The sequence below is a fragment of the Mus caroli genome, chromosome X (genome assembly GCF_900094665.2).
Source record: "Mus caroli chromosome X, CAROLI_EIJ_v1.1, whole genome shotgun sequence".
NCBI lineage: Eukaryota > Metazoa > Chordata > Mammalia > Rodentia > Muridae > Mus > Mus caroli.
Genome location: NC_034589.1, coordinates 75,491,349 through 75,505,892, shown reverse-complemented (window position 1 = coordinate 75,505,892; position 14,544 = coordinate 75,491,349).

The following is a 14,544-nucleotide window of genomic DNA, read 5'->3' as shown; positions in this document are numbered from 1 at the left end:
TGTAGAAGAATGTGAATTGATCCATTCCTATCTCCTTGTACTAAGGTCAAATCTAAGTGGATCAAGGAACTCCACATAAAACCAGAGACAGTGAAACTTATAGAGGAGAAAGTGGGGGAAAAGCCTTGAAGATATGGGCACAGGGGAAAAATTCCTGAATAGAACAACAATGGCTTGTGCTGTAAGATCGAAAATCGAATCAACAAATGAGACCTCATAAAATTGCAAAGCTTCTGTAAGGCAAAAGACACCGTCAATAAGACAAAAGGGCCACCTACAGATTGGGAAAGGTTCTTTACCTATCCTAAATCAGATAAGGGAGTAATATCCAATGCAATGCTTTTTATCTGCTCTTCAACCTTAACTCCTGTCAATCCCTCTTCTGTGACTCATATTCACTTCTGTAATACTTTCTTATGCTGTTTCATTTTACCAGTTTCTAAATTTACTCATGGTTTCAATGTCAGAGATTTGCAATTCTCCTTTTAGATTCACTGTGCTAAGTTTCTACTATACATACTTTTTCTCATTCTCATTCATTTCCTACTATATCCTTATCTCCTCAAAGTCTAAAATACCCCAGTTCTTATAACAAACATAGATTGCATTTGTGAGGTTAGAAGCTTCATATATATTTGCTCAGTGTTACTTATATTTGAATGGCTACACAAGATGCTCATTTCTCATGTTCAAGCTCAAAGAGACTTACACATATAACAATATATTTTTTGCCAGTCATATGGTCATATGGGAGCCACATTGGAATAGTTTGTCACAAGATAAAGAGATGGTTTTTAGAGTTGTTCACAGTTAGAGAATATTGCAATTTAAGCTAAGAAGGCTAATAAAACATCCAGTTTATATATCTAAGTTTTGAGTTGGTAAAATAGGCAGTAAATAATCTTACTGAAGTTATTCATTGCCTAGTGTTGCCTAGCAACTACAGAGATATGAAAATGACTATATTCTTGTACTGAAATGAAGACATAAGATACAAAACTGTGTTTAGGGTGTATACTTGATATAAAAACTACATTTCTCACTTCAAGAGCAATGTAGGAGACTGGTAAAAGCACTGGCAGCCAAGTCTCATGGCCCTGAGTTTAGTCATTTTGACCAACGTGATAGAAGTAAAGAATGTATACCCAGAACTTACACCTTCCACATGTGTGCTTTGGTATACAATCACACACACACACACACACACACACACACACACACACTGCTTGTGGACGTTGTACATCGTGGTGCGCACTAGGCTCCGCACCACGATGTACAACGTCCACAAGCAGGGTACTGGTTAGTTCCTATTGTTGTTCCACCTATAGGGTTGCAGATCTCTTTAGCTGCTTGGATACTTTCTCTAGGTCCTCCATTGGGGGCCCTGTGATCCATCCAATAGCTGACTGTGAGCATCCACTTCTGTGTTTGCTAGGCCCTGGCATAGTCTCACAAGAGACAGCTATATTAGGGTCCTTTCAGCAAAATCTTGCTAGTGTATGCAGTGGTGTCTGTGTTTTGCGGCTGATTATGGGATGGATCCCCGGATACAGTAGTCTCTAAATGGTCTATCCTTTTGTCTCAGCTCCAAACTTTGTCTCTGTAACTCCTTCCATGGGTGTTTTGTTGTTCCCAATTCTAAGAAGGGGCAAAGTGTCCACACTTTGGTCTTCGTTCTTCTTGAGTTTCATGTGTTTTGCAAATTGTATCTTATATCTTGGGTATTCTAAGTTTCTGGGCTAATATCCACTTATCAGTGAGTACATATCATGTGAGTTCTTTTGTGATTGGGTTACCTCACTCAAGATGATGCCCTCCAGGTCAATCCATTTGCCTAAGAATTTCATAAATTCATTCTTTTTAATAGTTGAGTAGTACTCCTGCAATCAAAGGGACATACATATTTTCCAGACATACTCATGAGTCTATGTCATTCATAATATATTTAAGAGTGGGTAAAAAGAATACTATTGTTTGTTTATTTTTCATGAACTTGGTGTCTGTGATGGCCGTATAAGTGTATGTTGAAGGGTCAGAAATATTTTCTTTCTTTATATTCTGTACTCAGTTGTACTGGTATAACTTAAAAAGCTTACTGTATAGTTTATTAAAAAGGAATATACTTTCTTTTTGTTACAAACTTTTGTTCAATTCTTTTGTGCCTCATTTTACCTTCTATACATTAAAATGGAAACAAAAATATCTAAATTATATGAACAATCATAATGACTATTGCTTGAAGAGTAATTTTTTTATGTAAAGTCTCATTGTGAAGCTCAGGTTAGCATTAAACTCACTGGATAACAGAGGCCTGACCATAACTCAAAATCTTACTTCTACTACTCAAGTGATGGAATTATAGGTATGTACTACTATGCCTGACTTTTTAATAAGTCTTAGTGTTTACTCAGGATTTCAGTCTTTGTTAGTGTACTCTGATAAAATTCACTATAACTTCTTTACTCTTCATAGAAAACATTCTCTAGGTAAAATATAAATTAATTTCAAAGTTGTTTGTCAAATCATATTTATAGAGTCTGTGTTTCTAGGTTCAACAACATGCTGTACAAGTTCACACCCACTGAAATGTTAATAGTGCTCACACAAAAATATTCACAGAAACTTCTTTCAAAAAACAGTAAAAAGAATTAAGTGATAAAAAATTGTCACCAAAATCAGATTAACCTAGCTAAGACCCATGGGCCAAATACAGCATACCGTATACTTCTGTAAATAAATTTAATTGTCATATGCTTATATGTTTTGTTTGTATATCTTTCAGAGGAACTAGAGGCTTCAAATAATTTAAATGACATTATTTTATCAAAATGATGTTTTGATATTTATACAAATAGAACTTTAGTTAAGATAAACTCAAAATATGTGTACATAATAACATTAATTATAATTGAGAATATGATTTATAATACTTTCATAACATTCTACTTATGGATCCACCACTATATTATTTTAACAATAATTATGCTGAAATAATTAAAATTTTCATTTCTTAAACACAAAAACTCTTATTAAAGCTCAATGATTTTAAAAATTCAATAATATTTAAATTAAAATTGCTAAAGTAAAATTTACCGCTGAGTTTACTTTAGAATAAAATGCACTAATTAAAATAAATAAAATATAAGCAGGCATGATAGCAAAGACATATTATTTTAGCACTTGAGAAACTCTGACATAAGTAGGACAAAATAACAGTACATGGAGAAACTGTCTTAAAAACATTTTTAGAAAACTGATGGCTTTACTTGCTTGTTTTGGGCTGTGTGTGTGTGTGTGTGTCTTATGCTTTTGATTTTGTTATTTGATTATTTTATTTGAAAGAGAAAGAAAATTATACATTTGATAGAGAGGCAAGAATGGTCTAGAAGAAGTTGGGGGAAGGGACAACATAATCAAATCTATATTGTTTGAAAAGTTTGATTAAAAATAATTTAAGAAAAGAAAGAAAAAATTTCATGCCACTCCATTGGAAGAATGTAATCATCCTTATTATCATCCATGTTCTGGGGAAACTCACATGCCCAGAAAGAATTGGCAAAATAAACAGCACCACGTTAGTTGGTTTGGTGTGTGTAGTGTGTGTTTGTGTGTGTGTGTGTACATGTGCATGCACACATGCATACATGTGCATGAATTTGTAGTTTTATGTTTATCTGTTTTTTTAAAAAAAGAAAGAAAAATATGATGTTACAGGACTAGGCCAAGAAGAAGGATATGGGAAAATTTGAGAGAGAAGGAAGAATATGATTAAAATATACTATATTAAATCCTCAAAGCACTCACGCACAGACACATACACATGACTCAAAGTAAGCAAAAATATTTTTAAAAACAGTATATGCTGATAACATAGATGTCCTCATATATAAAAATCCTATGTAGAGGGAAAGGTCTATGACACTAATCTTAGCAAAGCTATCTGCAGTATAAATATAAAGCATATGTGCCAAAAATACAAATAAAGCAATATGATCATTTCTAAGAAAAAGCCTTGCTGAAAGCAAAGGAAACAATTGATATAAAGAGACATTTAAATTTAAGAGCATATTTGTAAGTATTACAATTGATAAATAATAGTAAAATACATAAATAAATTTATCAAATCTCTACCAAGAAATGCAAAAATGCCATAAAATATTGGTACAGACAACTGAGTAAATACTTTTAAAACATAAAAATTAAAATGGCCAACTTTCATATAAAAGAAAATGTATTATTACTAAGTATTTGGGAAATTAAAACAATAAGATGAAATGTTTTACAGTATTATTATGAATAAATTATTTTAAAGCTAGAAAATAATCAGATAAAGAGAGCAAGTCAGCAGTGCTTATTCAGATGTGTAGATAATTATCTAATTTTGCTTACAGTTACTTTATTTTTCTTAAATTATTTTATTTATTTACATTTCAAATGTTCCCCTGCTTCCACTTTAAACAGAGGTACCATGTTTCTCCAGAAACAGAAAATAGGATATAAAGGAAAAGGTGGAATTAACAGGAAGAGGTTTGTAAGTATGGAGAAGGAAGAAGTGTGGTTAGTTGAGACTGCTGGTCTTCCTACAGAGTCACTCTCCTCTTTAATTTCTTCCAGCCTTTCTCTAATTCAACCAGAGGGGACCCTAGCTTCTGTCCATTGGCTGGGTGTATATACTTTTGTCCTAGCTGCTTGTTGAGCCTCTCAGAGGACAGCCATGGTAAGCTCCTGTCTGTAAGCATACCATAGTATCAATAATTGTGTCAGGCCTTAGAGACTCCCCTTGAGATGTCTCCCAATTTGGGCCTGGCACTGAACCTCAGTATCTTTTCCATTTTTTTTTTGTCCCTACACTTCTTTTAGACAGAAACAATTCTGAGTCAGAGTTTTTGACTGGGGATTGGCAACCCCATCTCTCCATTTGATGCCCTGTCTTCTACTGGAGGTATACTCTACATTTTCCCTATCCACACTGTTGGACATTTCATCTGTGATGGTTTGTATATGCTTGCCCAGGGAGAGGCACTATTTGGAGGTGTGGCCTTGTTGAAGTAGGTGTGATCTGGCTGGAATAAGTGTATCACTGTGGGTGTGGGCTTAAGACCCTCACCCTAGCTTCCTGGAAGTCAGTCTTTCATTAGCAGCCATCAGATGAAGATGTTGAACTCTCAGCTTTGCCTGTACCGTGCCTGGCTGGATGAAGCCATGCTCTTATCTTGATGATGATGGACTGAACCTCTGAACCTGTAAGCCAGCCTCAATTTATGTTGTCCTTTATAAGGCTTGCCTTGGTCATGGTGTCTCTTCACAGCAATAAAACCCTAACTAAAAGAGAAGTTGGTACCAGGAGTGATAGGCCTGACCATGCTTTTGTTTGGAGGAAGGTGGATTTTTGGACTTTGAAAGTTGGGTCAAAAAAGCAGTAATAAGTAAGAATTTGAATACAACCACATTTTTTAAAAATGAAATTTTATTATTAGTAAATTTGTTGTAATAAAGTCCGATATTTAATAAAATATACAATGTATAAATCTCAAAAAAAAAAAAAAAGCTGTGGAATGCTTTGAGTTAGGCTCAGTGGGCTATCCTAGTAGAAATATGGAAGACTTTGTTACTGAGTTTGACTTGAAATGTGCAGTCCTTTTCAGTGGAGAAGAATTTCAGAATGTGGCCTAAAGACTGTTTTTGTGGTATTTTGGAGAAAAATGTGGCTGCTTTTTGCCCTTGTCTGAAGAGTTTCCCTGAGGCTAAGGTGAAGAGACTCAGATTAATTACACTGACAAAGAAAGTCTCAGAAAAGCCCAACATAGGCTCTGTTCTCTGGTTAAGTCTCATGAAGAACATTTTAAACAAGCATAGCAAGCTTAGAAAGAAAAAAATATAAAATATATGGTTGAAATATTAAAAGGGCACCAGGAAGTGAAATAGAACTGAATCCTATATTCTAGGAGATAGTAGATTAAGGGATTTTGGGCAAGATCCTACCCAGCTAAGTTTAGATCCAGGCATGGTGGTACACAATTTTAATTCCAAGAAACAAAGCCAAACAAATTTTTTAGTTCAAGGCCATCCTAGGACAAAGTAGGTTTTAAGTGAAGAAAAGTTTAATCCAGGCATGGTGGTATATGCCTTTAATCACATCATTACAGGATACATAGCCATCCAGATCTCTGAGGTCAAGGTCAATCTAGAGAGTAAGTACCAGGAGCTTAGGTAGAGTGGGAGTCAGAAAACAAAAAGCTGATAATAAAAGAGAGGGAGGACATGTTCCAACATCATAAAGCAGCAGAACTTGGCAGCTTTGGCCATGTGGCTCTGGCTTTACAGTGAAAAATAGAAGGGACTATGAGGACAATTGATGCTAGTTAGCTGGAGCTAATTTGTGGTGATTAAGAAGAGACCAGTATCACTGAGGTGAATACTGGGAAGTGTTTTCTGAAAGAACAAAGAAGCTGTGATCCAGAGAATTGCTAAAGCTGTAGTTGGTAATGTGTAAGAGTCACCCAGGTGTCACTGGTTTTGGAGGCATGAAGGAGTCAATAAGAACAGCTGAGGCTTGGCACAATACAAGGTCATTGGTGAAAGTACAACCTCAGTTGCAGTTGATGGCATAGGACTGAAACAGTCATGCAAAGTAAGTGAGGATCGGTACTGTGAAAAGAGCATATGAGAGGGTATTGGTGAAGCTTAGTTGTGGCAGAACACCTCAGCACATTGGAGATGCCAGTACCATGGGATGATCACCGAGAACAGCAGCAGCAGTGGAGTGGATCAACCTGAGTTTAGAGTGTTACAGAGGGCAAAGCTGGAGAAGTGACACCAGCCCTTTGGAGGAGCTCAGAAGATCATATGTGGATCTCAGACATTGAAACAAGAAGCTGTAACATTGTAGTTTCTTTGGAGACCCAAAGCTTTAAAAGATTGCAGAGCCATGGGTTACCTGTTGAGGAAAGCTGCTAACAGGGTGTGGAACCATCTCAGGAGAAAGTTTATTGCAGTCAACAAAGATGATAAAGGAGCTAGAGATCTAAGGACCACTTTGACATCAGACATGGAGATTATTTTAGTTTGTCCAGCTGGTTTCCTGTCTTGTCTTGGAGATTACAGTTAAGTGATTAGATGAATTTCAGAAGAGACTTTGAATGTTAGAGTTTTTAACTTTGTTGAAACTGCTATAGACTATGGGAATTTTGGAAGATGGACTAAGTGTAATTTTTTATTATGTTATGTCTAGGTATGGCCCACATAGACCCATGTGTTTGTACAAGCCTATGAGGGGCCAGGGAGTTGAATGTGGTGGGAGTGACACTATTTGGAGATGTGGCCAGCTCCAACTAGATATTGTCCTTTATAGACTTGCCTTGGTCATGGTGTCTGTTCACATCAGTAAAACCCTAAAACATCATCTAATGTCCCTCCCTTTGAGTCATGAGTGTCTCTCACCTCCTAGGTCTCTGATACATTCAGGAGGGTCCCCCAACTTCCAGCCACAAAAGCTACATTTTTGACTCATTCTATTAGACCCAACCAATACCTGATCATGCTACCTTTTTCCCTTCCCCTACCATCTCCCACCCAGATCCCTCCCTCACTCCACCTCCCATGATTAATTTTTATCCCTTCCAAGTGGGATTGAAGCATCCTGTCTTGGGCTATTCCACTAGATAAATTTCTTGAGTTCTGTGGAATGTATCTCGTATATTATGTACTTTTGGAGCTAATATTCACTTATTAGTGAGTACATAACATTATTGTCCTTCTTTGTCTGAGTTACCTCACTCAGGATGCTATTTTCTAATTCCACCCATTAGCCTGCAAAACTCATGATGCCCTTGTTTTTAATTGCTGAATAGTATTCCATTGTGTAAATGAACCACATTTTCTGTATCCACTCTTCTATTGTGGGACATCTGGGTTGTTTCAAGCTTCTGGCTATCACAGAAAAGGCTAGTATTAACATAGTAGAGTACATGCCCCTGTGGTGTGGTGGGGAAAGTTTTGGGTATATCCCTGAGAATAGTACAGCTGAGTCTGCAGGTATAGCTAATTCTACTTTTCAGAGGAAACTCCAGATTGATTCCCAGAGTGGTTGTACCTGTTTGAAATCCCACCAGCAATGGAGAGGTGTTCCTCTTTCTCCACATCCTTGCCAACATGTGCTGTCACCTGAGTTTTTGAACTTAGCCTATCTGATTTGTGTAATATAGAATCACAGGGTCATTTTGATTTGCATTTTCCTGATCACTAAGGACTTTGAACATTTCTTTAAGTGCTTCTTAGCTTTTCAAAATTTCTCTGAAGTGAATTCTACATTTAGCCCTATACCCCACTTTTTAAAATTGTGTTGTTTGGTTTTTTGCAGGTACCATTAGGTATTTTCCTCATTTACATTTCCAATACTATCCAAAAAGTCCCCAATACACTCCCTCCCCCACTCCCCTACCCACCCACTCCCACTTTTTGGCCCTGGCGTTCCCCTGTACTGGGGCATATAAAGTTTGCAAGTCCAATGGGCCTCTCTCTTTCCAGTGATGGCCGACTAGGCCATCTTTTGATACATAAGCAGCTAGAGTCAAGAGCTCTGGGGTACTGGTTAGTTCATAATNNTGTTCCACCTATNGGGTTGCAGNTCCCTTTAGCTCCTTGGGTACTTTCTCTAGCTCCTCCATTGGGGGCCCTGTGATCCATCCAATAGCTGACTGTGAGCATCCACTTCTGTGTTTGCTAGGCCCCGGCCTTGTCTCACAAGAGACAGCTATATCTGGGTCCTTTCAGCAAAATCCTTACCACTTTTAATGTTCTTTCTTTGTTTTGTGCATTTAATGTGGTGTTTTGATTATTATGTGATGAGAGGATTGTCTTTTCTGGTCTAATCTATTTGGTTTTCTATAGACTTCTTGTACATATATAGCAATCTCATTCTTTAGGCTGAGGAACTTTTCTTCAATGATTTTGTTGAAGAAGTTTTCTGGTCTTTCTAACTGGAAATCTTTGCTCTCTTCTATTCCAATTATTCTTAAGTTTAGTCTTTTCATTGTGCACTGGATTTCCTGGATGCTTTCAGTTTGGAGGATTTTTTTTTTCATTTTGAATTTTCTTTGATAGTTGTGTCAATATCTTCAAAATTACCTTCCATGCCTGAAATTCTCTCTTCTATTTCTTGTATTTTGTTGTTGATGCTTGCATCTGTAGTTCCTGACCTCATTCCTAGGTTTTCTATTTCCAGGGTTGCCTCCATTTGTGTTTTCTTTGTTTCTACTTTCATTTTTAGGTCTTGGATTGCTTTGTTCAACTTCTTCACCTGTTTGATTGTGTTTTCCTGTATTTCTTTAAGGGATGTATTTGTTTTCTCTTTAAGGTCTTCTACCTGTTTACATGTATGTTTATTTTCAGTGAGTTATTTATATCCTCCTTAAATGACTCTATCATCTTCATGACATAGGATTTTAGGTCTACATCCTGGTTTTCAGGTGTGCTATTATATCCAGAGCTTGCTGTGATTGGAGAACTGGGTTCTGATGGCACAAATATATATTAGTTTCTGTTGCTTATGGTTGTGTGCTATATGCTATATGGGTATGTCTGGTGTTATCTAACCTGGGTCTCTCTGTCTAGAGCCTGCCTCCTGTGTCCTTGGGAAAACTGTGGCCCCAGCTGTATAGCAGGTCTCCTGAGAGGTCTTCAGACTGTGGGGTCTTCAGAAGAGCAGACAAATTAATGATCTGCTCAGGTAGAAGGCACAGGCCGGAAGGGAGGTGGAGTTCAAGCAGAAGAGATGGATCTTGTGTCTGCTGGGCTCCTCAGGGTTCCCAACTGATGTGGTTATTTGGGAGGGTGCCTTTCCTGTTGTCCTAGGTGCAACAGGTCTCCTGGGAGGCCTTTATTTCATGGAGTCTTCAGAATGGCAGACAAGCTGATGATCTGCCCCAGAAGAAGGCTGGAAATGTCAATTTCATTAAGGATGTGGCCACTAAATCTTCCCAGTTCCAGTGGATAGAGTCATATCCATGCATATGTGCAACTGAAATTGGACTCCATGGATTACAAAAAGAAAAAGACAAAATGACAAGATGACAAAGTCTTGAAAAAACAAAAACAAAAGAAAAAAAACGATGACAGAAAGTCAGAAATATTAAAGGTGGGTATGGGTCTGAAAATATTAGAAAATATTAGGAAAATGTGATCAAAATGCATTATTTGTAAGAAGTTATATTACTAGGGATTAGCACTCAAAATATTTGCATTAATTTTAGCTTTAGTTTGAATACAAAAATATGTATTTATTATAATATTTTCATGTAAACATACCATGGAACTTTGTTCATATTCTCACTGGCTACTCTTTTATCTCATATATCAAAAGAAATATATAAAATTGACAAACAAGGAAACACAAAAACATTTTGTATTATAAGCAGAGCCAAGACCTGACAAATACATATTTGTTTTAATCTTAGAATGACCTACTGTTAATCTTTTGTTTTATTCCTAGAGACAGTTGAGATTATCCAGATATCGTGAAAGTCAAGAATATTACTGCTTTCTCTTTTAATTCTCTATCACTGTCTATAAAACTGGAAGCCATTTCTAGTTCAAATAGCCAGAGTGGAATCTATAATGATAATCTCTGAGATCATATCTTATGTTTGAGGTGAAACTGCTTGGGAGAGTCAAAAGTGAAAGCCATTACATTAAATGAAAATTATACTTGCATATTTAGTAAGATAGAGACAAATTGCCGTGTAAAATGTTACCAAAAATTTAACACATTTGTTTTGCTAAGTATGGGAACATCTTGCTACATCCTTAAATAGCAAAAGATGAGGTTAATCACTGATTTTAATAGTCATATTGCATGAAAAATTATGTACAGCCTTCAACAGTGGAATCTACATCTCACTTCTTGGAATATATGCATTTATCTGCATTAGTCAATGTAATCATATTGTTATAAGAAAGAAAAATAAAATTAATTTTGTTCACTTTATTTCCTTGCTCAAATTATGCTTTGTTCTTAAATTAAAGTTCAATAATTGCAATCAGGTAATAATTAAACACTATTATAACTTAATAGTAAATATAATTAAAAATAAGATAGCCATTGCTGATTCCTAGTAAGTAAAAAATATTACTTTGAATCATTGTGTAGCATACTAGAATGAAATCTCTAGGTAGCAAATGAGTTCATAATTGAGATTTGATCTGGAATTTACACCATGACTTTGTTGACAACACACTTACTCTCTTTAAAAACCAATAAATTACCTTACTATAATTTCAGAGGAATTTGAATAAAATGAGTCCTTGTTCATATGCATATAACTTTATCACTAAAAGCAATATTGCAAGAACATTCATCAAAACATGTGTTACTTACAGTGAGGAGAAATGCATGCCTACAGTAGGTTATATCCTAGAATAGCAAACCCAAATTCAAGAAATCTGAACTTTTTTTTAATTATAGGCATCATATTTTCCCATGAATTTTGATAATGGCTATGCCCTTTTTATCATGAATCATAAATGACTTGTTATTTAATTCCAAGATGAATTGCTATACTAGTATTCTTGAGTAATAAAAACAAAGACAATGACTTTGTTTCACAAAACTTACAGGAATATGGGAGTCTCATGGCCTACTTCTGCTTGGTAGATTACCCTAGAATTATATATGCTGATTACTTCATTGAGAATTTCCTGGGAAAATAACTATCAATGCGCAATCTTCTGAAATATTTTGTCTCAGGGTATTTATGTTAAGTCAAAGATGCTCTGTCATTTTAAATAATGTGTATTTTCAGAAAGAAAATCAATAAAACTAATTAGCATTACATTAATTTCCTATATGCAAAATAAAAAAACAAAAAATAATTAAGATATTAAATATATTTTCTAGAGTTTACATATCAACTATTTTTGCCTGAGTGATAAATTTTATTTCACAATAACCACAGAGATAAAATTTACCAGACAAATTGTACTTTTTATTTTAAAAAATTAACTTGTATAAAAGGTAACAAAAATTTGTTATCAAACCTGTATTAATAAGTCCATAACAAATTTAGAAAAATATTTTATCCTTATTTATTTAGAAGTACCATGAATGATGTGGATTATTTTGTTCCAAAAAGAAGTAAGATTTAAAATTGCTTTGTCCAGTGCACACTTGCATGCATACACCCACATAACAAAAACATTATATTTCCATATGTCATGTGATCAATTAAAATCAAACAGAACACCAAATTTGGGCCTTGGTTTGTGTTTGTCTTTTTATATTTTTAGGAAATGAATGCAGAAATTCTCAGGATACTGTTTAATACATGATAAACAGTTTTATAAAATATGCTTTTATTAAATATTTTCTTTATTTACATTTTAAATGTTACACAATTTCCTGGTTTCTTCTCCAAAAAATCCTGATCCCTTCCCTCCTTCCCCTGCTCACCAACCCACCCACTAGCACTTCCTGGCCCAGCATTCAACTACACTAGGGCTTAGATCCTTCATAGGACCAAGGGCCTCTCTGCCCATTGATGACCAACTATCCTATCCTCTGCTACATATGCAGCTGGAGCCATGAATCCCAACATGTGTGTGTAGTCCTTGGTTGGTGATTTAGTCCCTAGGAACTCTGGGGGTACTGGTTAGTTCATATTGCTGTTCTTCTTATGGTGCTGCAAATGCCTTCAGCTCCTTGGGTACTTTCTCTAGCTTCTTCATCGGGGACCCTGTGCTCAGTCCAATGGATGGCTATGAGCATCCACTTCTGTATTTGTCAGGCACTGGCAGAGCCTCTCAGGAGACAGCTATATCAGGCTCCTGTCAGAAAGTGCTTGTTGGCATCCACAATAGTGTCTGGGTTTGGAGACTGTATATGGGATGGATCCCAAGGTAGGACAGTCTCTGTATGGTCATTCCCTCATTCTCTACTCCACACTTTGCTTTGTAACTCCTTACATGAGTATTTTGTTTCTCCTTCTAAGAAGGATCAAATTATCCACACTTTCTTCTACCTCCTTGAGTTTCATGTGGTCTGTGAGGTGTATCATGGGTATTCCGATGATATCCGCTTATCAGTGAGTGCATACCATGTGTGTTCTTTTGTGATTAACTTACCTCACTCAAGATGATATACTCCAGATCTATCCATTTGTGTAAGAATTTCATAAATTCATTGTTTTTGATAGCTGAGTAGTACTCAATTGTGTAAATATACCACATTTCTGTATCAATTCCTTTATTGAGGGACGTCTAGGTTCTTTTCAGCTTCTTGCTATTATAAATAAGGCTGCTATAAACATAGTAGAGCATGTGTCCTTATTACAAGTTGGAGCATCTTCTGGGTATAAGCCCAGGAGTGGTATTGCTGGGTCCTCAGGTAGTACTATACCCAATTTTCTGAGGAGCTGCCAACTGATTTCCAGAGTGGTTGTACCAGTTTGCCATCACACCAGCAATGGAGGAGTGTTCCTCTTACCCCACATACTTGCCAGCATCTGCTGTCACATGAGTTTTTGATCTTAACTGTTCTGATTGGTATGAGATGGAATCGCAGGGTTGTTTTGATTTGCATTTCCCTGATGGTTAAGGATGGTGAACATTTCTTTAGATGCTTCTCATGCATTCAGTTTTACTCATTTGAGAATTATTTGTTTAGCTCTGTACCCCATTTTTAATAGGGTTATTTGGTTCCCTGGAGTCTAACTTCTTGAGTTCTGTGCATATATTGGATATTAGCCCTTTATTGGATTTAGAGTTGGTAAAGATCTTTCCCCAATCTATTGGTTACCTTTTTGTCTTATTAACAGTGTCCTTTGACTTACAGAAGCTTTGCAATTTTATGAGGTCCAATTTGTCAATTCATGATCTCACAGCACAAGCTATTGGTGTTTGGTTAAGGAATTTTTCCCCTGTGCCCATATGTTAGAGACTCATTCCCACTTTCTCCTCTATAATTTTCAGTGTGATTGGTTTTATGGGGAGTTCCTTGATCCACTTGGACTTGAGCTTTGTACAAGGAGATGAGAATGGATCAATTCACATTCTTCTACATGATAACCGCCAGTTGTGCCAGCACCATTTGTTGAGAATGCTGTCTTTTTTTCACTGAATTGTTTTAGCTCCTTTGTCAAAAATCAAGTGACCATATGTGTGTGAGTTCATTTCTGGATCTTCAATTCTATTCCATTGATCTAACTGCCTGTCACTCTACCAATATCTTGCAGTTTTGTTTTGTTTTGTTTTGTTTTGTTTTGTTTTGTTTTGTTTTCACAATTGTTCTGTAGTACAGCTTGAGGTCAGGCATGGTGATTCCCCCAGAGCTTCTTTTATTGTTGAGGATAGGTTTTGCTATCATAGGTTTTTTGTTATTCCTGATGAATTTGAAAATTGCCCTTTCTAACTCTGTGAAGAATTGAGTTGGAATGTTGATGGGGATTGCATTGAATCTGTAGAGTGTTTTCAGCAAGAGGACCATTTTTACTATATTAATCCTTTGAATCCATGAGCATGGGAGATCATTCCATCTTCTGAGATCTTCAATTT